At 49.1% G+C, this 14,289-nt stretch overlaps 1 long non-coding RNA gene across 1 annotated transcript; it reads right to left on the minus strand.

Annotated features, from left to right (window-relative positions):
- Nucleotides 1–6,208: 6,208 nt before the first annotated feature.
- On the minus strand, nt 6,209–8,554 carry LOC107126842 (uncharacterized). The gene is made up of 3 exons (XR_001483771.4): nt 8,450–8,554; nt 8,036–8,146; nt 6,209–6,463 (listed from the first exon to the last, which is right to left on the minus strand). It is a non-coding gene; the product is annotated as an uncharacterized lncRNA (long non-coding RNA).
- Nucleotides 8,555–14,289: the final 5,735 nt, after the last annotated feature.

The raw sequence follows: 14,289 nt of genomic DNA on the forward strand, positions 1-14,289 counted from the left end.
TCAAAAAATAATAATAAATAAAAATAAAAATAAAAACTAATTTAAAAAAAACTTTTACCTGCTTGTGGCAGAAACGGCTACACGTATTAATTACCCTTGGAGTCCCCCAGCCTTGGGTTGCAACGTGAGCACAATGTGCTTGCTGAGTGACCCTCGGGAAGCAACTAAACGTCTCTGTGCTTCCAGTTCGTCACGTGTGAGACGGAAAGAGGAGTACCAAACCTCACAGGAGTCATGCTGTAAATCCCTGCAACCTGCCAGCTCAGGACCTGGCCCAGGGTGGGCACCCAACATTGCTGTTATCACTCCCATAATTACGCATTGAGTGTTCGCTTCCTTTTCCTTTTGCCAATACTCTTTCTCCTCTTCTGTTCCACTTTATTTCCCTGTGCCACCTCCCCTACGCTCTTTTTTTTTTTTTCTTTACCATCAATAGGGAAAATCAAAATAAATCAAACCAAGCCAACGCCAAGCTCTGCAAGCTCTCAGCGGCTCCAGCGTTTTCAAGGAGCGGGGTCAAGGTCAAAGGGCCCCTCCCAGGCTGCGCGGGCGGGGCTGTAGTGGGATGCTGGTCCCCAGGCTGTGCCGGGGTTCTCCAGGGCGAAACGCAGGGGCGGGGCCGGGCAGGGGCGGGGCGTCGCCGCCAGAGGGGGTCCCAGCGCGCCCAGGCCTCCCGCAGGCGGGACGCGGCGTCCCGGGGGCTGCTGCGCTGCTCTGCCCCAGCGGGCCCGCCGCGCCGCCGCGGCTCTGGCTGCCTCCTGCATGCCAATTAGGCCCTAATTTGATTTCTGTTCTATCTGTGCGAACCCCATTAAAACCCAATTCTGCTTATTACCAACAGCTTTCTTGCAACGCGACGCTTCTCCCTCCCAGGGCTGCTGCTCAGGAGCGCCGAGGAGCCCGGCTCCGCGCACCGGGCTGGCGGGGCCACCTTCCCGGTCCCCCCTGCCCTGGGACGCGCAGGGTCCCCGCCGACTCTCGCCCCTGAGCTCCCCGGGTCCAGACTGGGGTCCAGGGACTGGGGCAGGCTCCGAGTCACCAGTTTCTTAAGAAGCAGTGGAATCGTAGAAAACTGGAATAGAGGGTTGTTGGGAACTCAGAGGTCACCACGTCCCCCCTCCCCACCCGCTGCAGGAATTCTGGAGACGCCTGGGCGATCACCAGTCCCCCACCCGCACTTGGGCTGCTCCCAGCGCGGGGAAGTTCCCTCCCTCCTTCCAGGAAGCCTGGCTGGGTTCAACTGTCCGCCCCTCTGCTGTGTAATTTTAAGTAAAGCTCTCCACCTCTCTGAGCCGCTGTGTCGTGTCCTCCTCTGTAAAACAGGACCTTTAGGGAAGATAACCTTGCCTCCTAGGGCTGTTGGGAGGATAAGACGCAAGGAGGTCCTGGAAGAGCGGCACAGCCACCTGATAGCTATGGGACCTGACTTCTGGCTTACCCCTGTAGTCCCAACACTTTGGGAGGCTGAGGTGGGAGGATCGCTTGAGACTAGGAGTTCAAAACCAGCCTGGACAATATAGTGAGACTCTCTCTCTACAAATAATAATAATAATAATAAAATAAATAAATAAAATTAACTGGATGGGGTGGTGCACACTTGTAGTCTTAGCTACTCGTGAGGCTGAGGCAGGAGATCACTTGAGCCTAGGAGTTAGAGGCTGCTGTGAGCTATGATCGCAGCACTGCACTCCAGCCTGGGTGCCAGAGCCAAGACCCTGTCTCCCAAAAACATAATAGTAATAATAAATGAAATAGCTGTGAGAAGCAATGCTGCAGAATCCAGACTAGGGTAAGATCAGCGAGGTACTTGCCAAGATGCAAAATGTAAGGGCAAACGAAAAATCTCCATAATCAAGATAAATAATGGCAGGAAGTGGCAGCTCACGCCTGTAATCCCAACACTTTGGGAGGCCGAAGTAGGAGGATGGCTTGAGTCCAGGAGTTTGAGACAGCCTGGGAAACATAGTGAGACCTCATTTCTAAAAAAGAAACAAATAAATAAATAATATTTTTTAATTAAAAAAAAATTTTTTTTGAGACGGAGTCTCCCTCCTCGCCCAGGTTGGAGTGCAGTGGCGCGATATCGGCTCACTGCAACCTCCGCTTCCTGGGTTCACACCATTCTCCTTCCTCCGCCTCCCGAGCAGCTGGGACTACAGGCTCCCACCACCATGCCCGGCTAATTTTTTGTATTTTTAGTAGAGACTGGGTTTCACCATGTTAGCCAGGATGGTCTCGATCTCCTGACCTCGTGATCCACCCGTCTCGGCCTCCCAAAATGCTGGGATTACAGGCGTGAGCCACCACGCCTGGCCAATAAATAAAATGTTTGTACAATATTGTTAAAAATTGAAAATTACTGCCAACAAAATCAATGATGAACAAACTATGAAAAAATTAAAGACAGGACTGGGATTAGAGTGAGGCAAGTCAGGTGAAGACTTTAGTGTACCAGGTGGGATCCAGTCTTTCTTTAAAATTTTCATGTGTTGTTCATTGTGGATATTTTGCATTAATTTTTGAGTTTTAAAATGTTGCATTAAATACTGTTTATCTTGATTACTGAGTTTTTGGTGCCCCTTTAACTTTAGCAGCTGAGCCGACCCTTCGCTCTGGTCCCTGCCCTGGGATGCAGTCACAAGCAAAACCTTCCAGAGCCTCAGTTTCTAATTTGCGAAATGGGGCTGAGCATGACTATTTATAGGGATGTTTTGAGAATTAATAAGCAGACAGCATAATTAATAGTGTCTGCTCTAGAATTGGGGCAAGTTCAAGCTCCATCTCTGCCACTTACTAGTGGGAGGAGTCACAACCTTTCTGTGCCTCGGTTTCCTCATCTGGATGATGGGGGCACTGCCTGTGTTTAGTTCCCAGAGGTTACCAGGAACTTAACTATAATAACACTCACAAATTCAGCGCATGCGTGACGCACAGCAAGACTTCAGTTCATGTTGCTGCCATTATTATTTGCATAGATATCCTTAACCTTGACCATCCCTGGTATGGCACAGGCCCTCAATAGCTAAAATTCATGGTAATATGGGGATTACTTGACATCATTTTTGCAAGGGGCTTGGCACATAGTAGGTGCTCAGTTGACTCTAAGTGCTGCAAGAGCAAAGACCACTTCTTTTTATTTATTTATATATTTAATTAATTTATATATTTTTTGAGACAGAGTTTCGCTCTGTCACTCAGGCTGGAATGCAGTGGCAAGATCCAGGCTCACTGCAACCTCTGCCTCCGGGTTCAAGTGATTCTCATGCCTCAGCCTCCCAAGTAGCTGGGATTACAGGCACACACCACGACGCCCGGCTAATTTTTGTATTTTTAGTAGAGACGGGGTTTCACCATGTTGGCCAGGCTGGGCAGAGTCCACTTCTGATTTGTTCCCCATCATAGCCCTTTAATAACCTGCACATAATAGGTCTGCAGAAATATTCAGAATGAATCAATGCAATTGTTAAATGATGCAATACAGTGCCCTCCATCTTTGGTTTCAGGAACGGTTAGGAAACTTTATTCTTTCAATGACCCACCATCCTTCATCACCCTGTGTAATAATAACAATGCCAATGACCCAGCGGTGCCTCCTCTTACACCCTGTGGAAAGGGCTTGCTCTCTGGACCACGCTTGGGTAGCTTTGATTCTCAAAAACCCCTTCGGAATGACTCCGAAAGCTTTCATCTTTGGCCCCTTGGCCTTGCAGAGAAAGCTAAAGAAGGACTATAGAAACGCACTTCTTCTACAGCACCTGCAGCCAATTTCCTGGCATGCCCAAGGGCCTAAAGCTGCCCCTACAAAAATGTCCTTCATCCCACTGAAAATTGCAGACATGGCTTTGGGAAGTGTGCTAAGGCTGTCCCAGTATTAGGCTTGGGCTAGCCACTTCATTAATGTACTTACCTGCCTGGCCGCTGCGGGCATTTGAGGAGTAACCTCTGGCTCGTCTGAAACTGGCCTTACTTAGACCCCAGGATCTGGCCCTCCCTGCCTCCTCGCCTCCAGCCTTCAGACCCTTGACTTTCAGCAAGGCACGCATACTGTGGGGTTCTCAGACTAGTCTTGGCTTTTGGCCTTTCTTTGAGATTTGGCAGCTTGCAGAGGTGGTCCTGACCATTGTGTGTGCTAGTCTGGATCCCCAAGATCTCTCCCTAGACCCTTTTGGGGCCGTTTGCAGGGACCAGTGATGTCTTTGAGGCTATGTTTAAGACCGGAAGGAGTGATGTGGGTAGATGGGTCCACCCTCATTCATCTTTTTGTGCCTAAGGCTTGCAATTTCAGATGACTAGCTAGCGTTGTATAGATGAAAGACACAGATGCAAAGCCAGCCCCTCATTCTCTTAGCATTGAGGTCCAATCAGCGTTGATCCTCAAAATATGTGTGTATTAGTCAGTTCTCATGCTGCTGATAAAGACATACTTGAGACTGGGGAATTTACAAAAGAAAGAGGTTTTTTCGCTTTTTTTTTTTTTCAGACGGAGTCTCGCACTGTTGCCCAGGCTGAGTGCAGTAGTGCGATCTCGGCTCACTGCAACCTCTGCCTCCTAGGTTCAAGCGATTCTCCTGCCCTTCTCCTGCCTCAGCCTCCCTAGCAGCTAGGACTACAGGTGCGTGCCACCACACCTGTCTAATTTTTTGAATTTTTTTAGTAGAGACGGGGTTTCACCACATTAGCCAGGCTGGTCTGGATCTCCTGACCTCGTGATCCACCTGCATCAGCCTCCCAAAGTGCTGGGATTACAGGCATGAACCACTACACCTGGCCAAGAAAGACGTTTAATGGACCCACAATTCCACATGGCTAAGGAGGCCTCACAATCATGGTGGAAGGTGAAAGGCACGTCTCACATGGTGGCAGACAAGAGAAGAGAACTTGTGCAGGGAAGATCCTCTTTATAAAACCATCAGATCTCATGAGGCTTATTATTCACTATCATGAGAACAGCATGGGAAAGACCTGCTCCCATGATTCCATTACCTCCCACCGGGTCCCTTCCACAACACATGGGAATTGTGGGAGCTACAATTCAAGATGAGATTTGGGTGGGGACACAGCCAAACTATATCAATGTGTCACTTAGAACAACAAGGGCATTTGATCAGTCAGAATGGATCTTGGCTGCAGCATGGAAGCAGGATCCTGGAGGTCCCCTCCCTGCTGTACCAGAGCACCATTATCCTTTTAGTTGCTGAATGGTGCAGAGGTCCCTGGGGTCTTAGGAAGGGTGGGGTGGGCTGGCATAGCCAAGGTGGCAGGATGGCACTTAGGGGTTCAGGGAGGCAGTTATTTAGCAAGTGCCTCAGACAGGAGTATTCCACCATTAGTATCATGTCACTGTATCAGTGCATCCCGGTGAATGTCAGCACTACCTCTAACCATCAGGACTGACATTACTCCTCCCCGACCAGATCCTGAACCCCATAGGGTTGGGGCTGTGTCGTACCCCCTTCAGAGCCCAGCATAGGGCCCCCCAAAGAGCACACACACTGTACGTGTTTGTTGAAGACAGAGGGATCCAGGAGTTCTTGGACATTAATGAAAAAACCTGGGCTGATGACACTCCATAATGATGCCTGGAGCAAGTTAACTGTCTGCCTAATTATCCTGCTGACTTGCTGGCTGCCTGTTTTTTAAAACAGCTGGAAGTTTGGGGTTTCAGGATTCCACTGTATTCGTTTCAGTGTCTTCTGCAAGGAACTTACCTGTATCATTTTGAAAGCACAAGAGGGTCTACTCCAGTGAATTTTAACATGCACTATCTGGGTCATCTTGCAACCAACACTTTTCTTCATTCAAATAATAATCCCAGGCCAGGCGTGGTAGTGTACACCTGCAATCCCAGCACTTTGGGAGGCTGAGACAGGTGGATCACTTGAGGTCAGGAGTTCTAGACCAGCCTGGCCAACATGGTGAAACCCTGTCTCTACTAAAAATACAAAAACTAGCCAGGTGTCATGGCACGTGCCTGTAATCCCAGCTACTTGGGAGGCTGAGGCATGAGAATCACTTGAACCTGGGAGGAAGGGGTTACAGTGAGCCGAGATCGCACCACCACACTCCAGCCTGGGTGACAGAGTGAGACTCTGTCTCAAAAAAAGAGAAGAAAAATGATCGCTTTATAGGGTATATTCATTTCCTTGGGCTGCCATGACAAATGAACACAAACTAGGTGTCTTAAAACAACAGACATTTATTTTGTCATAGTTCTGGAGGCCAGAAGTGCAAAGTCAAGGTGTGAGCTGGGTCATGCTCCATGTGAAGGCTCTTGGTGAAGATCCTTCCTTGCCTCTTCCAGCCACTGGTGGCCCCAAGATGTTCCTTGGCTTGTGTCTCCTTTGCTCCAATCCCTGAGTGCATCTTCATGTGGGTGTGTCAAATCTCTGTCTTTTTCTCATAAAAGACACTTGTCATTGGATTTAGGGATCCAGGATGATTGATATGGCTTGGCTCTGTGTCCCTGCAAAAATTTCATCTTAAACTCTAGTCCCCACGTGTTGAGGGAGGGACCTGATGGCAGGTGATTGGGTCATAGGGGTGATTTCCCTGTGCTGTTCTCTTGATAGTGAGTAAGTTCTGAAAAGATCTGATGGTCATATAAATGTTTGATAGTTCCTCCTTTATGTACTCTCTCTCACCTGCTGCCATGTGAGATGTGCCTGCTTCCCCTTCCACCATGATGGTAAGTTTCCTGAGGCCTCCCCAGCCATGCAGAACTGTGAGTCAATTAAACCTCTTTTCGTTATGAATTACCCAGTCTTGGGCAGTTCTTTATAGCAGTGTCACAACAGACAAATACAATGATCTCACCTCAGGATCCTTAATTATACTGCGAAGACCCTCTTTCCAAAAGAGGTCACATTCACAGGTGCCAGATGTTAAGATGTGCACACAAGTTGGTGGAGGAGGGGGACATTGGGTCACCATTCAACCCCATTGCAGAGGGACAGAAACCTTGCCTATTTTGTTCATCTGAATCCCATGATAAGCACAGTGCTAGGCACATGAGAGGCACTCAATGAGTCAGGGGGGCCTAGAGTCAGAGAGGGAAGGAGATGTATGCTCTTTTTTATCTTATTTATTTTCACTGTATGCTTTCTTGCAATGCTTGAAATTTTTTCACGTATATATGCATTATCTATTCAAATAAAGAGACACTGAATATACATACACTAAAATTGTTTTTTGGCTGGTTGTGGTGGCTCACATCTATAATCCCAGCACTTTGGGAGACTGAGGTGGGTGGATCACCTGAGGTCAGGAGTTTGAGACCAGCCTAGCCAACACAGTGAAACTCCATCTCTACTAAAAATACAAAAAAAGCTGGGTGTGGTGGTGGGCCCCTGTAATCCCAGCTACTAGGGAGGCTGAGGTAGGAGAATCTCTTGAGCCCAGGAGGTAGAGGTTGCAGTGAGCCGAGATTGTGCCATTGCACTCTAGCCTGGGTGACAAGAGCAAAACTCCATCTCAAAAAAAAAAAAAAAAAAAAAAAAGGCTGTGGTTGCACATGTTCATGTATTTAATACCACCGAATTGCATACTTAAAATGGTTCAAGTGGGCCGGGCGCAGTGGCTCACGCCTGTAATCCCAGCACTTTGGGAGGCCAAGGCAGGTGAATCACGAGGTCAGCAGTTTGAGACCAGCTGGCCAACATGGTGAAACCCCGTCTCAACTAAAAACACAAAAATTAGCCAGGTGTGGCGGCGCATGCCTGTAATCCCAGCCACTCAGGAGGCTGAGGAAGAAGAATCACATGAACCCGGGAGGCAGAGGTTGCAGTGAGCTGAGATTGTGTCATGGCACTCCAGCCTGGGCGATAGAGTCCATCTCAAAAAAAAAAAAGGTTAAAATGACCTGGCATAGTGGTACACACCTGTAGTCCCAGCTACTCGGGAGGCTGATTGCTTGAGCCCAGGAGTTCTGGGCTGTAGTGCCCTAAACCAGTTGAGTGTCCACAGTAAGTTCAGCATCAATGTGGTGACCACTTGGGGGTGGGTGACCACCAGGTTGCCTACGGAGGGGGGAACTGACCGAAGCTGGAAACAAAGCAGGTCAAAACTCCCATGTTCATTAGTAGTTGGCACCTTGCCCCATGAATAACCACTGCACTCCAGCCTGGGCAATGTATCGGGAACATATCTCCTAAAAAAAAAGAAGAAGATGAGTTAAAGTGGTGTATTTTGTTATGTATGGTTTACTAAAATTAAACATGCAAAAACATTTTATGTGTACCTACTATGTGCCAGGCACTGTGCTAGGCTCTGGGTATATAACAATAAGCAAAGTCAGATGCAGGCCCTGCTCCCATGACACTTTCAGTTTAGTGGGGCAAAGGGGGAAGAAATTAGCACTCTCAAACATCACATGATTAAAAGCTGAGATAAGCGTGCTGATGGAAAGAGCGTACAACAGATTGCACCTGTGCTGGGGACCAGGCATGCTTACCTGAGGAAGCAATGCTTGAGCTTCACAGAAGGGATATGCAATTTACCTGCAAGAGGAAGGGAGGTAGACTGGTGCCGTCAGAGGCAAGGGGCAGAGTCTAAAGAGAGAAAACTGGAGGAACTGGTGGGGTTAGGTGGGCCAGGTCGTGCAGGCACGGGTGTGCTGGTAAATGTTTAACAACCAGCTCCCTAGGAAAAAGCAAAAAGGCTGGGATTAATGTTTGCCAATTTCCGTAGTGTAAATACTCCCGTTGTGGCCGATTCCAAGTCACCAATGTGACGTCAAGCAGCTTGCAAAATTTCTGATACTTTGACAATCTGCTCTGACAAATGGATACATGTGCACTCCAGTAGACGGCAGGCACCGGCCACAGAGAAGAGTTGAGTCTTCCTGCTGAGAGCAGCGGGGCAGCTACTAGTGCAGTGAGTGTGGAGCGGATGAGGGAAGAGGAGGTCATGCATTTCCTCAACATCACCCTGGCTGCAGTTTAGAGAGCAGCTTGGAGGCAGTTAAGGCCAGGGGAGCACCTGGCTATGGTGCTCAGATGGGTCCAGGTGAGAGATCAGGGCTTAGATCAAGGTAGTGACGTGAAGATGAGAAAGGAGGATGGATTTGAGAGACGTGTAGGTGATAAAAAGCACCTGTAGGCCAGGCACGGTGACTCACACCTGCAATCCCAGCACTTTGGGAGGCTGAGGCAGCTGGATCACCTGAGGTCAGAAGTTTGAGACCAGCCTTACCAACATGGTGAAATCCCATCTCTACTTAAAAAAAAAAAAAAAATAGCTGGATGTGATGGTGCACACCTGTAACCCCAGCTACTCAGGAGGCCAAGGCAGCAGAATCCCTTGAACCTGGGAGGTGGAGGTTGCAGTGAGCTGAGATTGCGCCATTGCACTCCAACCAGGGTGCAGAGTGAGGCTCTGTCTCAAAAAATAAAAATAAATAAATAAATACAAAGCACCTGTGTCATGTGGGATATTGGATATGGTTGAGAGTGATTTGTGGGAGGGGCTGATATCAAGAGTGATAGCTTTTCTGTTCAGGACGTAACTGCAGTTGACCGTCTATGACCACTGTCACCTCCCAGCAGTGCTCAGCAGCCTTTGAAAGGAGCAGCTGGCTCTAGGAAGAGCTGGGTGGTGCAGAACAAACTCACTGACTACACCCTGCATTAAACAGGCAGAAGGCACACAGGCACTCAGCAACCCACGTGGGGTCCTCATTTCTGGCTCCAGGGGAGTTGCTATGAAAACGTACAGCCTCCAATTTTAAATTCCCTGGTCTGACAGTCAGCAGCCAGAACAACTGAAGGGATATTTGCATCTCCAGCCCCTCCCTCTCAAATCCCTAACCAAATGCAGCCTTGCATGGTAGGAAAGTGGCAATTCCATGACAGGAGACCCAGCAATGCCTTTAGCCACCATGCAGCCTTCAAACCTCAATTTCTTCATCTGAAAAATGGGGATGATAATAATATTATTAATAATATTACCTGTGGGCCAGGGGTGGTGGCTCAGGCTTGTAATCCCAGCACTTTGGGAGGCCAAGGCGGGTGGATCACTTGAGGCCAGGAGTTCAAGACCAGCCTGGCCAACATGGCAAAACCCCATCTCGACCAAAAATAGAAAAATTAGCTGGGTGTGGTGGCACAGGCCTGTAATCCCAGTTATTTGGGATGCTGAGGCATGAGAATCTCTTGAACTCGGGAGGCAGAGGCAGCGTGAGCCAGGATCACACCACTGCACTCTAGCCTGGGTGACAGAGTGAGACTCTGTCTCTAATGATAATAATAATACCTGTGGCTATAGACGGAATGTTTGTGTCTCCCCAAAATTCATATGTTGAAGGCCTAGTGTGATCGTATTTGGAGATGAGGCCTCCTAGAGGTAACTAATCAGGTCATGAGGGCAGAGCCCCTGTGATGAGATTAGCATCCTTTTGAGAACAGGAAAAGAGGCTGGGCTCGGTGGCTCACACCTGTAATCCCAGCACTTTGGGAGGCCAAGGCTGGTGGATCACTTGAGGCCAGGAGTTCAAGACCAGCCCACCCAATGTGGTGAAACCCTGTCTCTACTGAAAATACAAAAATTAGCCAGGCGTGGTGAGCCTGGGAGGCAGAGGTCGCAGTGAGCCAAGAACGCACCACTGCACTCCAGCCTGGGTGACAGAGTGAGACCCTGTCTCAAAAAAAAAAAAAAAAAAAAAGAACAAAAAGAGAACTAGCCATTTCTCTCTCTCGCTCTGTCTCTCTGCAGTGTGAGGATACAACTGGGAACTAAAGCTGGAAGATGCCAGACATTCAGCAGGGAGTTCCCTCAGCAGCAGCTGGCTAACTGGGGAACTGAAAGTCACCAGGCGTTCGTTTCTGATAGCTCCATGAAAATCCGCTCTGGGTCAGAAATCAATCTTTGGAGTTCTGAACATGCAGCTTTTCTCGTGGGCCCTTTGGAGAACAATCAGCTACTCAGCCATCAGAGCCTTTCTTGCTGGACGGCAGACAGGAACTGACACCAAACCATCGTCTCTACAGCACACAGAAGATCAACACCAAGTCTCCATTCTCGGAAAACGTGTGTCCACGCAACTCTCCCAGGGGAGGTCTGCGCTGCAGTGGAAGGCCCCAGGAGCGTGGGAGCCAGCTCATCGCATGAAGGAAACACAGAGTTGTACCTCCAGGAATCTAATTTGGAGCTGAGACCTATTCCTCTTTTGGCAGAGGACGCTATATCTTTTTTTTTTTTTTTAGATGGGAGTCTTGCTCTGTCGCCCAGGCTGGAGTGCAGTGGTGCGATCTCGGCTCACTGCAAGCTCCGCCTCCCGGGTTCACACCATTCTCCCTCAGCCTCCCGAGTAGCTGGGACTACAGGCGCCCACCACCATGCCCGGCTACATTTTTTTGTATTTTTAGTAAAGACGGGGTTTCACTGTGTTAGCCAGGATGGTCCCAGTCTCCTGACCTCGTGTTCTGCCCACCTTGGCCTCCCAAAGTGCTGGAATTACAGGTGTGAGCCACCGCGCCCAGCCCAGGACACTAGATCTTTATCCCAGGCTTGTTCTGTGGGACACTTTGTGAGTTCCAGCATCGGCTGGTTCATGAGAGGCACCACTTCATGTGCAGTGTTCCCTTTTGCCTCTCCTCACATGCTACCAAAAGCAGCTGGTTTAGTGGTCACTGCCATCTTCCCTTGTCCCTGAGCTTTGGAGATGACTGCGTTTCCTAACCTCTCCTGCAGATGCCAGGCAGAGCGGTGACGTGATGCACGGTGGATGGGGAGCCAGGATGCCCGCCTCTGCTACCAACACAGAGTGGGAATTTGCACACCTCACATCGTGTCAGTTTCCAAATGCTGCTGTAACCAATTTCCACAAAGTGGTGGCTTAGAAAAACAGACATGAATTAGCTCACAGTTCTGGAGACCAGAAGCCTGAAATCAACGTGAGGCTTCTAGGGGAAGATCCTCACTTGCCCCCTCCCAGTTTGGTAGTTCTGGGTGTTCCTTGGCTTGTGGACTCATCACTCCAGTCTCTGCATCTGTCTTCACATTGCTTTCTCTGCTTCTCTGCGTGTCCGTTCTCTGCATGTCTGATTTGTAAGGATGTGAGTGATTGCATTTAGGGCCTACTTGGATTATCCAGGGAGATTCCCTCATCTCAAGATAATTAATTTAATCATGTCTGCAAAGACCCTTGATCCTGATTACATTCACAGGTTCTAGGGATTTGATTGGGATATCTTTGGGGTGAGGGGGGATATTTTTCAGCCTGCCACACCCACTTCCCTTCTTCTGGCCTCTTCCAGAAAATGATGGCCCCTCTGAGCCCCAAGTCCCCCTTCAGCTTCGAAATTCTGCAGGTGATCCTCAGACAGCAGGCTGTACCTAGCCTGAATTGCCAAGTTCACGACAATGTTATCTCAATAGAGTTTCTGATAATTTTTCAGAGCACTTTCCCATCTGTTATTTTGCTTTGTACTCCTGATCACCTCTTGGGGCACACAGGGCAGTTAATATTAAACCCATTTAATTGATGCAACAACCGAGGCCCAAAAACTCCTAACTCACTTTCTCCTTGAGTGAGTCAGCTAACGGGAACCAGGAGCAGGCCAGGTGATTTCCCTGGGCACGCTTTTGTTTTTTCCTCTCATTGCATATAGCCTCTCACCACCATGGGCTTTGTTCTGGAAGCCCAGGAAGGTGGGCGAGTCAAAGCTTGTCGTGTAGATCCAAGCCCACCCTGAGTCCCTGACTCATACCCCCTGGGGAGTGTTGCAGGAACTTCATTTGAACTCCCTGTGGTCCCAGGTGGCAGGGAAGCTCCCGGTCTCTGGCCGCACACTGTTGAAGCCCTCTTCTTCCCCTGGGTAGCTTCCCAAGCAAGGGGGTTTTCCCAGACCTCAAGAACTGCAGGGCTATTAGGCATTCGCAGAGTTAGACAGACCTGCCTGGCCTCCGGGCCAAAAACAGATTTCAGTTGTTTCAGGACAGATCAAATTCAGGACTGGAAATAGGGCTGGGGAGGTCTTTTTTTCCAAGTCTCACCTGCCTGTGACTCGCAGATCTGGACGAAGAATTTCCTGTCCTAGCTAGGCCTCAGTTTCCCTGAAATAACTTCGATTAGGTGGGAGGGGCGAGGGTGGGTAGCATTTCCCCTACCCCCAGCCCTTTTTAATCGAATTCAGAAATGAGGATGAAGAGATAATTACAGCTAAGTGTTTGGAGTTTTGAGAAGAAAGATACAACAGCCACACAAGGTATTATTAACTTTATGACTTGTCAGGAAGAGGTGGGGGAACCAGTTAGGATTCGGCTAGATGAGAGGTGAGTGTACTGCATTACAATCTCTGGAGGGTGTGGTGGGCGTATGAGCTGGAAATGACCATTATTTATTTATTGCTTTTGTTAAGTGCCTATAATGTGCTGGGTGCGATGCTGGATGTGTGTGTAACACAGACACATAAACCATTCAGGGTCAACCTTGCGTGGGTGGGAGGAAGTTAAAAGCACTCGCATCTTCTTCTCCCTGAAAACAGAAGCATCTTCCTCCTTGGCCTACCGTGGTGCCAGCAATCCCCAGCATTAGCGATGGCTCCTTGGGGGCAACCTGCAGAAGCTTCTTATTACCTTGGAGGAGTAAGGCAATCACCGGCTCACTAATAGTACACAATGATTTCGCTCATTCTGTCCACTCTTGGCCATTGGTGCAGCAGGAAGGGCCTTGGGGTCCTCCAGTTTGGACAGTGGGGAGGACTTGGCCCTGGGCTGATGGATTGCTGCTTGGCAGGTTTATGGGAGCCAGGCGTCAGCCTGGTGTGACGTGGGGAGGCAAGAGTCAATGCCAATGCAGGCAGCCCCCTGCCACCAAGCAAAGCAGCTTACAGACTTTGGAGAGGAAACAAAACATCTACATGCAAATGTTGAACCAGATTTCAGAGCAAGAGAGCAACTTCAAGAGCCAAAGCAGTTCCAACTCCCAGGTGTCTAATACCTTTTCAGCTTGGGTGGATCATGGATCTCTGAAAAACTGAGGAGAGAGTCTTGGATTCTCTCTCTGTCTCTCTCTTTCCCCCTCGGCCTCCCCCTCTCTCTTGCACCTTCTTCTCCCTGCAAACAAAAACAGAGTCTTGCTCTGTCACCCAGGCTGGAGTGCAGTGGTGCCACCCTGGCTCACTGCAGCCTTGAACTCCTAGCCTCAAGTGATTCTCCTGCCTCAGCCTCCCAAAGTGTTAGAATTACATGCGTGAGCCACCACACCTGACCTGGATCCTCTCTTGTGTAGAAAATGCACTTGCTCAGCGCGCACACACACACACACACACACCCCTCACTTTTTTTTTAATG

This window comes from Macaca fascicularis, chromosome 11 (assembly GCF_037993035.2).
Source record: "Macaca fascicularis isolate 582-1 chromosome 11, T2T-MFA8v1.1".
NCBI classification, from domain to species: Eukaryota; Metazoa; Chordata; class Mammalia; order Primates; family Cercopithecidae; genus Macaca; species Macaca fascicularis.